At 47.1% G+C, this 16095-nt stretch overlaps 1 long non-coding RNA gene across 1 annotated transcript; it reads right to left on the bottom strand.

The window, feature by feature from the left end:
* Positions 1 to 8085: 8085 nt before the first annotated feature.
* LOC138497559 (uncharacterized) lies at positions 8086 to 15485 on the bottom strand. The gene is made up of 3 exons (XR_011278610.1): positions 15417 to 15485; positions 10449 to 11517; positions 8086 to 8315 (listed from the first exon to the last, which is right to left on the bottom strand). It is a non-coding gene; the product is annotated as an uncharacterized lncRNA (long non-coding RNA).
* Between the last annotated feature and the right edge of the window lie 610 nt (positions 15486 to 16095).

Genomic DNA, 16095 nt, shown 5'->3' with positions numbered 1-16095 from the left:
CGGCCCATCCTCACAAGCATGTATCCATCCCTGCAAGTATGTTCAATAGTCTGTCGTCTCGAGAGGATAGCTCAGGGGCAACATGCTCGCCTTGGAAACAAGACAGTCCGTGCTTAGAAACGTCTGGGTATTAAATACGTTATAAATAACCTATCATTTCTATTCATCCGTATCACACGTATGCATTTATCTGTTCATACATACCCACACAATCATATGCCCTTAAACTTTCATTCATTCATCTTCAAAATCGGTGTCCGTTGCCAAAACACTCATTCGCCTGTCCTCATAACCATTCACTCACACACGCTCTCATTCACTTAATCCATGTAGCAGTCTTCACAGTCATATCCATTCACCCACCACTGTTGACACCCCTTTCCATCTGGGCCAAGCAATACACTTTCTAGGCACCAGAAACCACATGCGTTGACAAATCCAATAGTTCTACCTTTTGCATAGCACTTGCCAAGTATTCACTATGTGCCAGGCTGGTTAGGTATTGAGAAAGGAAGACAAGATTTCACAGTTGCAGTGTACCTCCAGACCCTTACTGCTGAAATAGCATGCCCCCCCAACCCGCCTGTGATTATCAGAACATGCACTCCACAGCATGCGATTCTGCCATGTGAATCCTTTTGCAACACACTACTTAGCACTTCCGGTTTGCATAATTTAGTCTAATTGACCTCGCCGGATCTCTGTCAGTTATATGAAAACAGCTGACACTGTGTCGGTCATTCAGAACTGTGAATTAATATGGGCACTTTCTGCCCAGAGTCATGGGGTCCACTAGCCATCACATCTGAACACAATTAAAGTCACACTCACCAACCCTAGCATTGGAAAACAGGCGTTCAATATTTTCCCAATATGCCTCAATTTACATGTAGGTCTCGGATGGAGACAAACGTGTAAAACAAGGTACCCGCTTACTGCGCTCGGAAGGCACCCTGCTGTTCTCTGCCTACATCCGTCCTCATCTGCCAATATATGTGTACAGGAGGACCTATGCCCATGAAGGCGCCCCTGCTTGTTCTTAGAGACGTTCAACTAGTGGATGATTTGAGTTATGCAAATAAAACCTGGCTCCCCTGTGGTCGCGTGCTGGCAGAGAAAATGACCCTGCGCGCCTGGAACTCTTCAAATTGCTTCTGCATTGATGAGCTGCTGACCCTCTCGGCCTACGAGACGGTCATTTACAAGCATACGGGTGAATTGGACAAGTTTGATGAGATCTGGGGTCAGTTCCTGGCAGTGCTGAATTTGTTAAAAAAATAAGTTCCAGGACCCTAATAATCTTGGCTCACTAATGCCGGTCCCGGTGGCGCCAGCGGCCCAGCTCAGTGCTAGATCAACCCACCGCCAGCCCCTCACACTGCTGCTCCATGTCACGTGTTTGGTGCTGAAGTGCAAGGTCTCTTCAGTTACAACTGGCACAGTACCAGCAGATGTAGCACGAGCGTCCTTCAGAAAGAACTGGTACAGCACCACCATCTGTAGTGCAAGCTTCCTTCAGAAACAACTGGTACACTGCCAGAGGCTGCACTGCAAGTTTCCTTCAGAGAGAACTGATACTGAACCAGTGACTTTGTGCAAGCTTCCTTCAGACAGAACTAATACAGTGCCAGTGGCTGTAGTGCAAGCTTCCTTCAGATAGAACCAGTACAGTGCCAGCGGCTGTACTGCAAGCTTCCTTCAAAAAGAACTGGTACTGGACCAGTGGCTGTGTGCAAGCTTCCTTCAGATAGAACCAGTACAGTGCCAGCGGCTGTAGTGCAAGCTTTCTTCAGATAGAACCAGTACAGTGCCAGCGGCTGTAGTGCAAGCTTTCTTCAGATAGAACCAGTACAGTGCCAGCGGCTGTAGTGCAAGCTTCCTTCAGATAGAACCAGCACAGTGCCAGCGGCTGTACTGCAAGCTTCCTTCAAAAAGAACTGGTACTGGACCAGTGGCTGTGTGCAAGCTTCCTTCAGATAGAACCAGTACAGTGCCAGCGGCTGTAGTGCAAGCTTTCTTCAGATAGAACCAGTACAGTGCCAGCGGCTGTAGTGCAAGCTTTCTTCAGATAGAACCAGTACAGTGCCAGCGGCTGTAGTGCAAGCTTTCTTCAGATAGAACCAGTACAGTGCCAGCGGCTGTAGTGCAAGCTTCCTTCAGATAGAACCAGTACAGTGCCAGCGGCTGTACTGCAAGCTTCCTTCAAAAAGAACTGGTACTGGACCAGTGGCTGTGCAAGAGGCTGCAGTACAAGTTTACTTCGGGAAAAAACAATACTGGAACCACTGACTGTGTGCAAGCTTCCTTCAGATAGAACTGGTACTGGACCAGTGGCTGTAGTGCAAGCTTCCTTCAGATATAACTGGTACAGTGCCAGCAGCTGTATTGCAAGCTTCCTTCTTATAGAACTGTTACAGTGCCAGCTGCTGTAGTGCAAGCTTCCTTCAGAAAGAACTGACACTGGACCAGTGGATGTGTGTTCAGATAGAACTGGTACTGGACCAGTGACTGTGTGCAAGCTTCTTTCAGACAGAACTGGTACAGCACCACCGTCTGTAGTGCAAGCTTCCTTCAGGCATAACTGGTACACTGCCAGAGGCTGCAGTGCAAGTTTCCTTCAGAAAGAACCAGTACTGAACCAGTGACTGTGTGCAAGCTTCCTTCAGATAGAACTGCTACAGTGCCAGCAGCTGTAGTGCAAGCTTCCTTCAGAAAGAACTGGCACTGGACCAGTGGCTGTGTGCAAGCTTCCATCAGACAGAACTGGTACTGGACCAGTGGCTGTGTGCTCAGATATAACTGGTACTGGACCAGTGGCTGTGTGCAAGCTTCCTTCAGACAGAACTGGTACACTGCCAGAGGCTGCAATACCAGTTTCCTTCAGAAAGAACCTGTACTGAACCAGTGACTGCGTGCACGCTTCCTTCAGATAATAATTTAAATAATAAAAATAAAATAAATAATAATAATTTAGCATTTATATAGCGCTACAAAATAAGTTTGGCCCTGCCGGGATTGGCCAAATCTGGCCCTGCCGAGATTGGAAGGCTGAGTTTGGCCCTGCCGAGATTCGAACCTGCATCATCAGGCTCTGCACGGATAGATACCAAAGCGAGCGCTCTACTCGCTGTGCTATTTGACCAGTATAGATAAAACTGGTACAGTGCCAGCAGCTGTAGTGTAAGCTTCCTTCAGAAAGAACTAGCACTGGACCAGTGGCTGTGTGCAAGCTTCCTTCAGATAGAATTGGAACAATGCCAGCACCTGTAGTGCAAGCTTCTTTCACACAGAAGTCGTATTGTACTTAAAAATGCAGTCCACGCTTCTTTCACACATAACAGGTACAAATCTAGCAGCTTCCGAGCAAGCTTCCTCCACACTCAAATGGTCTAGTACTAGCAGCGTCAGTGGTAGCGTCCTTCAGGGACAACTAGTGTAGTACGTCCGCTGCAAGCTTTTCCCATCCTCACACAGAAATGCTACCAGCTGCAGCGCAATCTTCCATCACACAGAAACCTTATACTACTAACAGATGCAGCGCAAGCTTCCCTCACCCAGAAATGGTACCAGCTGCAGCGCAATATTCCATCACACAGAAACCTTATACTACTAACATATGCAGCGCAAGCTTCCCTCACACAGAAATGCTACCAGCTGCAGCGCAATCTTCCATCACACAGAAACCTTATACTACTAACATATGCAGCGCAAGCTTCCCTCACACAAAAATGCTACCAGCTGCAGCGCAATCTTCAATCACACAGAAACCTTATACTACTAACATATGCAGCGCAAGCTTCCCTCGCCCAGAAATGGTACCAGCTGCAGCGCAATATTCCATCACACAGAAACCTTATACTACTAACATATGCAGCGCAAGCTTCCCTCGCCCAGAAATGGTACCAGCTGCAGCGCAATATTCCATCACACAGAAACCTTATACTACTAACATATGCAGCGCAAGTTTCCCTCGCCCAGAAATGGTACCAGCTGCAGCGCAATATTCCATCACACAGAAACCTTATAGTACTAACATATGCAGCGCAAGCTTCCCTCGCCCAGAAATGGTACCAGCTGCAGCGCAATATTCCATCACACAGAAACCTTATACTACTAACATATGCAGCGCAAGCTACTTCACCCAGAAATGGTACCACCTGCAGCGCAATATTCCATCACACAGAAACCTTATACTACTAACATATGCAGCGCAAGCTTCCCTCACACAGACATGGTATACGCTGCAGTGCAAGCTTCCCTCACACAGAAATGGTACCAGCTGCAGCGCAATATTCCATCACACAGAAACCTTATACTACTAACATATGCAGCGCAAGCTTCCCTCACACAGAAAAGGTACCAGCTGCAGCGCAATATTCCATCACACAGAAACCTTATACTACTAACATATGCAGCGCAAGCTTCCCTCGCCCAGAAATGGTACCAGCTGCAGCGCAATATTCCATCACACAGAAACCTTATACTACTAACATATGCAGTGCAAGCTTCACTCGCCCAGAAATGCTACCAGCTGCAGCGCAATCTTCCATCACACAGAAACCTTATACTACTAACATATGCAGCGCAAGCTTCCCTCGCCCAGAAATGGTACCAGCTGCAGCGCAATATTCCATCACACAGAAACCTTATGCTACTAACATATGCAGCGAAGCTTCCCCCACCCAGAAATGGTACCAGCTGCAGCGCAATATTCCATCACACAGAAACCTTATACTACTAACATATGCAGCGCAAGCTTCCCTCGCCCAGAAATGGTACCAGCTGCAGCGCAATACTCCATCACACAGAAACCTTATACTACTAACATATGCAGCGCAAGCTTCCCTCACCCAGAAATGGCACCAGCTGCAGCGCAATATTCCATCACACAGAAACCTTATAGTACTAACATATGCAGCGCAAGCTTCCCTCGCCCAGAAATGGTACCAGCTGCAGCGCAATATTCCATCACACAGAAACCGTATACTACTAACATATGCAGCGCAAGCTTCCCTCACCCAGAAATGGTACCAGCTGCAGCGCAATATTCCATCACACAGAAACCCTATACTACTAACATATGCAGCGCAAGCTTCCCTCACACAGAAATGGTATACGCTGCAGTGCAAGCTTCCCTCACACAGAAATGGTACCAGCTGCAGCGCAATATTCCATCACACAGAAACCTTATACTACTAACATATGCAGCGCAAGCTTCCCTCACACAGAAAAGGTACCAGCTGCAGCGCAATATTCCATCACACAGAAACCTTATACTACTAACATATGCAGCGCAAGCTTCCCTCGCCCAGAAATGGTACCAGCTGCAGCGCAATATTCCATCACACAGAAACCTTATACTACTAACATATGCAGCGCAAGCTTCACTCACACAGAAATTGTATCAGCTGCAGGGCAAGCTTCCCTCTCACAGAAATTGTATCAGCTGCAGTGCAAGCTTCCCTCACACAGAAATTGTATCAGCTGCAGCACAAGCTTCCATCACACAGAAACGTTATACCACTAACATATGCAGCGCAAGCTTCCCTCACACAGAAATGCTACAAGCTGCAGTGCAAGCTTCCTTCACACGAATTATTATACAATAATACATGCCGCACAAGCGTCTGTTGCAGAGAATGAGAAATTGCAAGCTATCTCCAGAGAGAAAAGCAGGTACAGGACGTCAAACAAACATCAGAGGGGCGCCTGGTATTTTGCGAAGTGCCAGTTTGCAAGGATGATGTCTTCATTAGGATAACCAATGACTTCTGTTGTTAGCTTTCGGGACACCATTGGCAACTTATGGATATGGTCGACAGATAGAAGGGGGGTGAACATTGGGGAAGGTAAGGGGTGGCTGTGACCCGGGAAGTGTGAGGTGATGAAGATACGTGTGGAAAGGGCGATATGGGGGAAGGGGGTGCTGATGAGTGGTGGAAGAGAGAAAGAAGGCAGGGAAAGGGGTGTGGCAAGGCAAAGGAAGAGTTAAAGCAAGCGGAAGAGAAGGTGATAATCCATCGACGTACGCCGCACATCATCCGTCACTACTGCGTGCACAGGCAGTCACAGGAGCAGACGCGGTGACACGAAGGGCTGCCCCTCTGATTGGTAGCCTGTCAGTGGCCAACGAAGGCCAGTGCTATTAAGCGCTGCACGGTACACCACACAGATGCGACGAGGCGCAAGTGCACCAGGGTCTCTGCAGGCCCAGGCCTGCTCAGACACAGCTTCTAAGAGTGCCGCTGCTGATAACAGAGTGCCGGGGTTCAGCACCGGCAAACACCGGCACAAATTAAGCACTGTCAGGTTGTGCGTTGAGAACATTACACCCTTCATTTTACCTGATGCACCTGTCTGTTCCCTATAGTGCCTGTGGCTTTACTAAATTTCTACCTGCCATGCATTATATATGCTGTGTTTTTTCTCTCTTCTTTTCCTTTTGTGATGGTTGGACTTCAATGCTCATCACCTGACTAATGTTTTAAAGTTGTGTTTTCAATGTGTCCCGTCCTCTGTTATACGGCTCCACATATGTAGTTTTGAATACTTCATTTTGTGTTCTGTTTGCATCTATAAAATAAAATGGTGGAAAAAAAACATGCGTACAGAGGAAGGGATGAGCTCACCAAACCAAACGGATGTTTAAACAACCACCATTTAGTGGAGGTTTGGTGAATATTTGTTTCCTATTCCCACTCCCAAATCCTATTTAACCGAGTGAAGCTGACTTTGAAAATGTCTGGTAAGTATCCTGCTCTGCTAAGTCTCCCTGTCCTAGTTGTGTTCAGGTTCTCTTCGAACCAAACTATCCCTAGTCAAAAAGGAAGATCATCCTGGAATCATTCTGGAGTCATCCGATGACTCCATTCTAGAGTCATCCATGGAGAGTTTAGGAAGATCATCCCAAGTCTGCGTACAAGCCAAAATATTTAATGAGATGATGACTCTAGAGTTATCACAGAAACTACTCCAGGATGAGTTCGGATTACTTCCAGTGATGATCTTGGATTACTCCAGGAGGACTCCATGACAACTTCAGGATGAGTGGGGGATTACTCTAGGATGACTCTGACAACTTCAGGATGACTCCACGACAATTTTTATGCTTCTTTGTACCCGTTTGCAGTTTCAATTGTGTTTCTTATCACATCTCTCCAACGTTCCATTCTGCCCGTTGCCTTGGGTAAGAGTGCGGTGTGGAGGGCCCCACCGCTGAGCTACCCTGCTTTTACCTGCAAAAGCAGGCCTCCTACCTGCTGGGATTACTCCAGGATGACTTCAGGATGAGTTGGGATTACTCGAGGATGACTTCGGAATACTCCAAGACAACTCCAGGATGACTTCATGACAACTTCAGGATGACTCCACGACAATTTAAGGATGAGTTTGTATTACTCCCGGATGACTTCGTATTACGCTAGGATGGCTCCATGACAACTCTAGGATGGGTGGGGATTACTCCAGGATGGTTCCATGATAACTTTAGGATGGGTTCTGAATTGTAAATGATTAATGCAGACTACTCCAGGATGAGTTTTAATGATTTCAAGATGCTTCCAAAAGATTTAGGAAAAGTGGTTGGATTACCCCAGGATGTATCCCTTTTGAGTAACATTGGTGGCATTACTTTACAATGACTCTAGTTAGACTTCTAGATAGTTTACAGGGAAAAAAAAATTATATGGAATTTTGCAGGTGTCACTTCATCTTTGCTAGAGCACCCGTTAACTAAGTTCCCTCGATTTAGTGCACACAACTACAAACACCCCCACTTCCCAGGTCACAAACCAACCTGTAAGCTCCCTCATTTCAATTCTCACCTCTAGCCAGCATGGCCTCACCCCCAATAAACTCCCACAATTGCAAAGCACTGCACTAAAATACACTCTTCCAGCAGCCTACGCAGAATCTGTTAAAGGTCTACCCGCATGACAGACAGCCGCCAGTCACTTCACCCAATATCAATAAGATCAGCTAACAATTACCCAGTTCATATTATGATTGTAGCAGCTATAAATTGTTGATATTTTAATATAGTATTGCTCTTGTTATAAGATATCTTCAATCAAACATAGGCTCAGAAAGTGTTCAGCATTTTTTTATTCAACAAATTCGGTTTAACAGCATAGCTGTAGTCCATAAGAATGAAAAGGTTTGAAAAAATACCAACAAATATCATCGATCCTGCATTTCAAAATGCAGAGTCTTCCTTAGGCCTCTTCTGGCATTGCAAATTTTGGTGGCGAGCTTCCTTATCACCCAGCCGTCCATAGTAGGCCAACTGTTAGCCTTGCAGACAGATCTCAAAGATTCTACAAAAAAAGAAAGGATATATGAACCTAAATGGACATCTGAATAGGCATTGTTAAATTCCTTATTGTAGAATACATACCAGATTAATGTTAAAATGTCAATTTACAAATGCATCTGTACACAAAGGATGGAACTGAAAATGAATTATGGTTTTCTGTGGCTGCATTCAGAATTTTATGGTCTTTAGTGTAGCTATATTGATTTATATCAGTTAGAAATAGAAGGCATAAGTGAAAATGGGGAAATAGTCTTTCAAACCCTTTGCTAATTAACTACCTCCCCTTTTGCCCATACCATTCTTACACCCGATACATATCTACCAACAATGCGCACATATCTTGTACCCACACTCACACTCCCATCTGCACAACCTCTGCCACCCACCCGGCTACTCGATAACTTCCTCTATGCAGTTGAAGGGGCCAAAAAGTATTAAAAAAACCAAGAAAAAAAAACATGTTAAAAGAAATACAAATTTGAGATACTCTTCTTAAAAAAGGTAGCATATTTGCATTGGAGTAACAGACTACTTCCTCCCAAGAGTTCACTCTTGTTTTCTTTATCCATCCTACTTTCTTTGCAAATGATATATGGCATTTATAACGCGTCTATACACAAGTGTTCGAAATGCGACGAGGCAGGGGAGGGGGAACAGAGGGAAGACAGACAACGATCTTACTAGGCCAGGTGTCATTCAGATCGCACAAGTGCATGGGAAGGGGAAAAGTGCGAGGGGAAGGGAGAGGGGAAAAGTGCAGTACATGGGAGAGGGGGAAAAAGTGCAGTACATGGGATAATAGAATAAATAAGAAAAATAAAGGCGGGATGATGGCAAGTGCAGGGTAAGAGCAGACATAAGTGCTGGTGGGGGACTGTAGGGATACAGAATACAGTTCCCAGGTGCGGGGGTTGCCAGTGCAGGTGTGTAAATGGCAGGGCCTAGGCCCAAGGTCACAAAGGGTGGCCAGGTAGCCAGTGCAGTTTCAGCCAGGAATTCAGCAGGGGATGGGGGGGGGGGAAGGTTTTGAGGTGCTTCCGGAACTGGAGATGGTTCTCCTCAAGTTTCAGGGAAGCAGGAAGGCTGTTTCAGAAGGAGGCCCCTGCCGAGGAGCGAGATCTACCACCAACTCGTTGCTTGGAGAAGCGACAGACCCTGAGGGAGTTGGAGGCGGATGATCGAAGAGCTCGAGAAGGAAGATTTTTGGGAAGAGAAAGTTGAAGGTATTGCGGCCCCAGGCCCAAGAAGGCCTTGTGGACAATGCAGAGAGTGTTCAACTTAATCCTTGCAGCCACCTCGAGCCAGTGCAGAGATTTCAGTCCTGGAGAGATACGATCCCTGGGCTTGAGGCCAAGGACAAGTCTCACAGTCCTTCTGGATAAATTGCAGAGGGCGGAGAGTAGAGGCAGGCAGATGTGACTCTCAACCTGTTTGACGGATACCTGCAGCAGGTGCATTAACCCACTACACCATGAAAGGAACCCTAAACTGCGGACAGGAAAAGACGTCTAGCTGTTTGTGAGCCATTTTTCTTGTTTGGCTCATTTATCTCATACAGAATCACAGCTGCTGATACAGTGGCAGGGCTTTTAATGGGATGAGTTTGGGGGCTGCGTCGCCCCTGAAGTTCCCTTCAGGTCAAGCCGAGCACTATGTCAAGAATTGATGTGTTCACGGGTGCCGCATGAGGTTGCTTGCTCCACTCTGGAACAAAGCCCTGACTCGGCTAATGCGTATTATTGGCCAGCAGACTCCATGATTTGACAGACACAGTGAATAGCTCAGTTGGTTGAGCACCTGTGAAAAGAGATTTACGTTCAAACAACTGGCTTGAGCTCCGTTTTAGGATTTCCTTATTTTGAGGTTGATGGTGTGAATGTTATTGAGTTTAGAGACGCCCTCAGCGACACCAATCACTTAAGCGCCGAGAAGCAGGCTAGTTTCTGGTTTGCAAATGTATACACTGGCATGACACGAACATGTGTGTGTTTGTTCAAAAGGGAAGTAACCACGTCCCCCATCTCTGAAACTCCCACCCCTTGCCCCTGGGTGCGTTATTCCTGTCCCCTGGGGGAGGGGGCGCATAGTAGGTATGCTTGCCCTGGTGGAGAATTAAAATAGAAAGCGCTCTCACCACCCAGTAGCAGCTTCATGGCTCCTCTCCCTCCTCGGTGGGTGGTCCAGTCCTTCTGTAACACAGGAGGGGGTGTGGGAGGGAAGGAAAAACAGGTCAAGTGGGCGCACATATCAGCAGACCCAGCCTCGCCCCCTCTGCCAATCCAATTCAACCTCACGCCATTATTTTGATCGGCTTTACCTGTTTTGTACATCACAAGGCAAACCTGAGCAAACATGCATAGCGCACAGAAACGGTCTTTTCGAAACAAGGCACTAGTTCCAATGTTGGCAGAAAAAGGATCTGAAAGTGATTTGACAAGGATCACACCGAGTTGAAGTGCAGAAGCTAGGACTAGACTCGGTCTGCTTGCAAGCAAGTTCGGTGGGGTCCAGCCCAGGGATCCAGGTTGAGAGGGGACAAAGAACCAGTCCAGGGAGTCACCAGTATCCAGGCCCAGCCCAGTGAGCAAGCGAGTCCGGTGGGGTCGAGCAAGGGTGAGAGGTGACCCAGAACCAGTCCAGGGAGTCACACTAGTATCCAGGCCCAGCCAAAGGAGCAAGCGAGTCCAGACCAGAGAGCAACGGTGAGAGGGGACCCAGAACCAGTCCAGGGAGTCACACCAGTATCCAGGCCCAGCCCAGGGAGCAAGCGAGTCCGGTGGGGTCGAGCAAGGGTGAGAGGGGACCCAGAACCAGTCCAGGGAGTCACACGAGTATCCAGGCCCAGCCGAAGGAGCAAGCGAGACCTGTGGGGTCCAGCCCAGGGAGCAAGGGTGAGAGGGGACCCAGAACCACTCCAAAGAGTCACATGAGTATCAGTGCCTAGCCCAGGGAGCAAGGTTGAGAGGGGACACAGAACCAATCGAGGGAGTCACACAAGTATTCAGGCCCAGCCCAGGGAGCAAGCAAGTCCGGTGGGGTCCAGCCCAGGGAGCAAGGGAATGCCCAACTACACTGGTGTAGAAAAGACCAGGTCTGGCTCCTTCTTCATCCGGTAGTCCCCAATTTTATTTTGAAGGGCTTTTCTGTACTCGGATGCAGAGAATACTGGAAAGCCCATTTCCCTGGCTTTACATGGATACATTCTGAAATGCAAAAAAAGATATTGTGTAAAAAGTTTGAAAAGAGCAAGCAAAGTACAACTAGTCGCCGATATAAACTTTATGAAAAATAGCAACTGGTAATGCAGGCTATGTGAGCAAAGCGGTTCATGATATGATTGTTTATTTATATAGCGTTGATACACAATATGTTTCAAAGCGCTGCAAGGCAAGGGAGGGAACAAGGGAAAATCCAATGACATTCTTACAGACCATGAACAGTAAGGATGTGAAATTAACTATCGTACTCGGCCTGACGACATTTCAGATAGTGCTAAGACATAGATATGATATGGCATTTATAACGCACCTATACACAAGTGTTTCAAGGCACGACGAGGCAAGGGAGGGGAAACGGAGGGAAGACAGACTACTATGCCAGGTGACATTGAGATCACGCAGTGGCCGAGGGAAGGGGAAAAGTGCATGGAAAGGGGGGGTGGGAAGTGCGGAGCAGGGGAGAAACGGATACATAGAAAATAAATAAATAAGGAAGGCAACAAACAGTGGTAGTGCAGCCAACAAGTGGCAAGTGCTGGGATAAGGCAGCAGACAGGGTGTGTCTGATAAGTGCATAAAGATAAAGGGTGGGGGGACTGTATGGGTACAGATATAGACCCCAGTGCAAGGGGTTGCCCTGAGGCAGGGTGGGTGGCACGGTGAACAGGTACCAGGAGTGGTCTAGAGACCTCATCAGGTGTGACAGGGGAGAGGGAGGAGAGAAGAGGGGGGCCCAAGAGATGAATTGTGAAGCAATGTGCACACCCGCAAGATCAATCTCTAGTGTTCCATGTGAGAAAACAGTCAGGAAATGGATTTCTATCTACACACATGACACATAAGCGCCCAGCTCACTTCCCACCTAAGTTACCTTTACTCTATAACACCTGATTATTATTATCATCAGATGTACATGTACATAATTTATTAACATTGGACTGATACAAGTCCGGGTTTGCTCTAAGCTCGAACCTGTGTTTGCAGATCATGCACAACTGTTTGAGAAAGTGCCTAACTCACTGAGCTATCTTACTTCACCCCACAACACGCATGGTACGCATCCATGCTTGCAGCATATGGCACACATTTCATGAGCACTATAACTCTGCTGCCCCCACAACTACAGGACCATTGGCTCCGTTATTAACTAGTTGCTCTCCATGAACACATGTTCAAACACACTTTCCCCCGCCAGGAGAACCAACTTGAAGATTATATACCATGCCACCTATAGCATAAAACGCTTCCCGGGAAAGCAATATGTCGTGTTGGAATCCTTCTGTTTTCAAGACCATAAATAATGACAAAGGTGTGAAAGAACTGCCCATAATTTTCACTTGTGCCTCCACCCTACAACACTGTCCATATGTGGGCACATCTCCACCTACATGCCCCCATTACAATAAAGCACGGCGCTTACGTCATGCGAGAATGCTTGATAAAGAGACAGTAGCTTTAAGATGTTAAAAAATTACACTGTGCGCTTCTAGGCTTCTATATCCTTGGTAACATCCCAATCTCACTTGCAGGCTGCCATTGCAGACCTGCCCTCTTATCCACTAAATGAACAGTCATGCCCATTTAACTAATTCCTTAATCTAATCTAATCTTCTAATCCTAGTGCTAATACCGTGCAACATTGCACTTGTACCAGTGAAAGGTTTCTGCAATCTGACCCATGGTGGGAATGTATGGCCGTTCAGCACTCCTACTCAGGACTTTAGTTTCCCGTGCCATGTGTGAGAACAGTCCTTCACTCCTATTTTTTTGGGACTGGGTGGCCTCAGGCATGGCAGGGGAGACTTGAGATCCGCGTTTGTGACTCTGGTGTAATGTACACATGTAAAACATTACTTTTTCTGGAGTGACAACCCTGGTAAAAATGATGTGAATCTCACCCCCATTGAGTTTTCTGACTCCAATAGAGGGTTTAGGATTCCTGTGTTTAAGGGGCACTCTGCCTTTCCACATCCCCACGTTACAAGGAGAAGCCAAAAAGTGTTCTGATGGTACTAAAAATCTAGAAGGCCCAAACAATAAGACACAGAACAGCCTTGCACATATTTTCCTTTTGCAAAAAGCCTGGAAATGATTCCCCTGACCATGCGTGAGAAAGGCATCCATTCCCGATTTTGCTTAGAGTTCTAGGACTTGGAAGTTTTCCTAAATTAGAAAAAAAAAAACTACAAGTACCAGAATTCAAGGGGGAAAACAGGATTGGTATGCCTTCTTACACGTGGCCAATGGCAACTTCCGAGCCCTGCTTTTAGCGTTGGTTGTCGGATATACATTATATACATTTGAAAAGCACATTTATATTGTGCGAGGTAGCTTTGCATCCACTGTGGAACACTCTTCAGATTTGTAGAAATAAGGTTACTTGGTGACTTTCTCTTCGAGTTACACCAGGAACTGAAGTAGAGGGATCACTGTGCTTTTGTGGAATAAGCCCAACGAGGGAGGTGTTAGTGGTTGTTTCTAACATTTAGGGGTCACCTACAAAGAGAACCGAGCACTGCACGCAGCAGAACTCCCTGCCCCAAGGCTCGCCCCTGTCCGAATTCCCAGCAGGAAGCCCCCCCACCCCACACAAGGAGGACAGCAGAAAGAGCAAGGAGAAAGAGAGACCGACAATTGCCAGAAAGAGAGCCAGCTGGAGGCAGAGAGAGCTAATATGGGAGAAAAGAGAGAGTGTGTGATACACGACTGGAAGAAAAAAGCGGTGTGTCTGAAGAAGCAGTAACTCAACCAGCTGCTGACAGTGACACCCAGAGCAAGATGGATGGGCAGCGGGGCAATATACAGAAACAGAGCAAAGAGACAGGCGAGAGGGAGCGCAGGATACACAGGCTAGCAGGAGGGAGGCTCGAGGCGCTCCAGAAGCAGGGACAGAGTGACAAGTTTAGAGGAAGTCTGAGGACAGGATACACTGCAAGAGGGATTATGAAACTGGATAAAAGGTGCGCGCAATAGCCAATGGGGCAGAGTGAGCAAGAAAGGGGGACACCAATAGGCGAGTGAGAGACTGCTGTGGAGGAACGGCAAGATAGAGAAACAAAGAATGGTTATGGTTAGGTTAATGGAAGCAAATAAGAGACACACAAAGACAAGTGTTGTTAGAAACACAGGATTCAAATTTCCAAAGGCACATGTGAACCACAATGCATACTGTGGCTGTACATTTGTTAGACACCTTTCAGACTTTGAATGAAAGAAAACGTAATAAAATTAATTAAGCGGGGGATCTGCGAAACTCAGTTTCCCCCCCCCCCCCCATGTCTTTGTGGCTGCCGTTCACTGTATTGTTAGATTTGCGTGCGTATTCGGACCAGCCTTTTCAATGTGCAGCTTTAAGTTTAAATATCACGTTGTTAATCTTTAGATTGGAATATAGCATTCATAGTGTGCAGCAGTACGTGCTTTCACTGCTTTCTTTCTTCCCCGCCGCTTTCTGTGCTGCAGTTACCGGTCTCCCAGGCAGATTGGACTGCCTTTTCCCCGCTTTCTTGTCCACCATCATGTCGCTTGCTTTAAGGGGTCAAGAGTCCGAAAGACAATTAAGCCAGAGAAACTACACCCATCAATCCGTCGCAGCTGTGTAAATAAGCTGAACGGAAATGTTGCCTAATGCGAGTGGCTTATTCTGAAGTGGCAGCTCTCGCGTTTGCGATGTGCTGCTAACAGAAGCTTTTGAAAGGGCTCGGGTGGCCGGCGGGGACGATACATTCCATGGTGCGAGACACAGGCGAGCAGGACCCACGATGCCCAGCTTCCCCCAACAGCCCACGAGTTTAAAAAACAGACAAGTATGGTCCCTGCATGATGAGCCTCACTCACAAATAAATAAATAAATAACCCCCAAACAGTGTGCGCGCCGTAATTACCTTGCTTTGGCTTGTTTGCATCCGCGCTTGCTCCATCCGCCATTGCTGCTGGTGTGCTTCCAGATCAGGAGGGGGGAAAAAAGCCGAATTCCCTCCAAAACAAGTCCAAAACAAGCTCACTCCCCCCCCAAAAAACACAATAATGCAAACACACATGTAACCCAGACATAGTCCAAAACAAGCTCACCCCCCCCCAAAAAAACACAATAACGCAAACACACATGTAACCCAGACATAATATTTTAGAACTAAAAGCATTTCCTAAAAATGCATTTCATTTTTCTGGTAATTACTATTTTCATTTCTTGTATTTCCATTTCTGGGGCTTTAAATGTGTGCTTTTCAGCACTTGCCTTACAAGCTGCGTTTAATGGAGCCCTATTCTGTCCTTGGGCTATATTCTCATACCTCACCACCCTTTAACACAGGTTTCTCCACATCAGCCACTTGCTGACAAAGAAAGATTTGTAGCTTTTCAGAGGGGATTTAGTGGTTCAGGTCCCACTGGCTGACCATCATCGCTTCAGCACCTGACTGCTGCTACCGTCCTGAGGGTTGCGCACAGCACTGCCCTGGGAACCTAGGCAGAGAGCCCCGCTGCCGCGGCTGCGCCTGCCATCACCACCACAACTACCATCAGGAGCTGCGCCTCCTTCCTACATCTTGCTGCCCCGGCCCA

This window comes from Ambystoma mexicanum, chromosome 5q, assembly GCF_040938575.1.
Source record: "Ambystoma mexicanum isolate Mex_15411 chromosome 5q, UKY_AmexF1_1, whole genome shotgun sequence".
Lineage (NCBI taxonomy): Eukaryota > Metazoa > Chordata > Amphibia > Caudata > Ambystomatidae > Ambystoma > Ambystoma mexicanum.
This window is presented reverse-complemented; position numbering and strand designations above follow the sequence as displayed.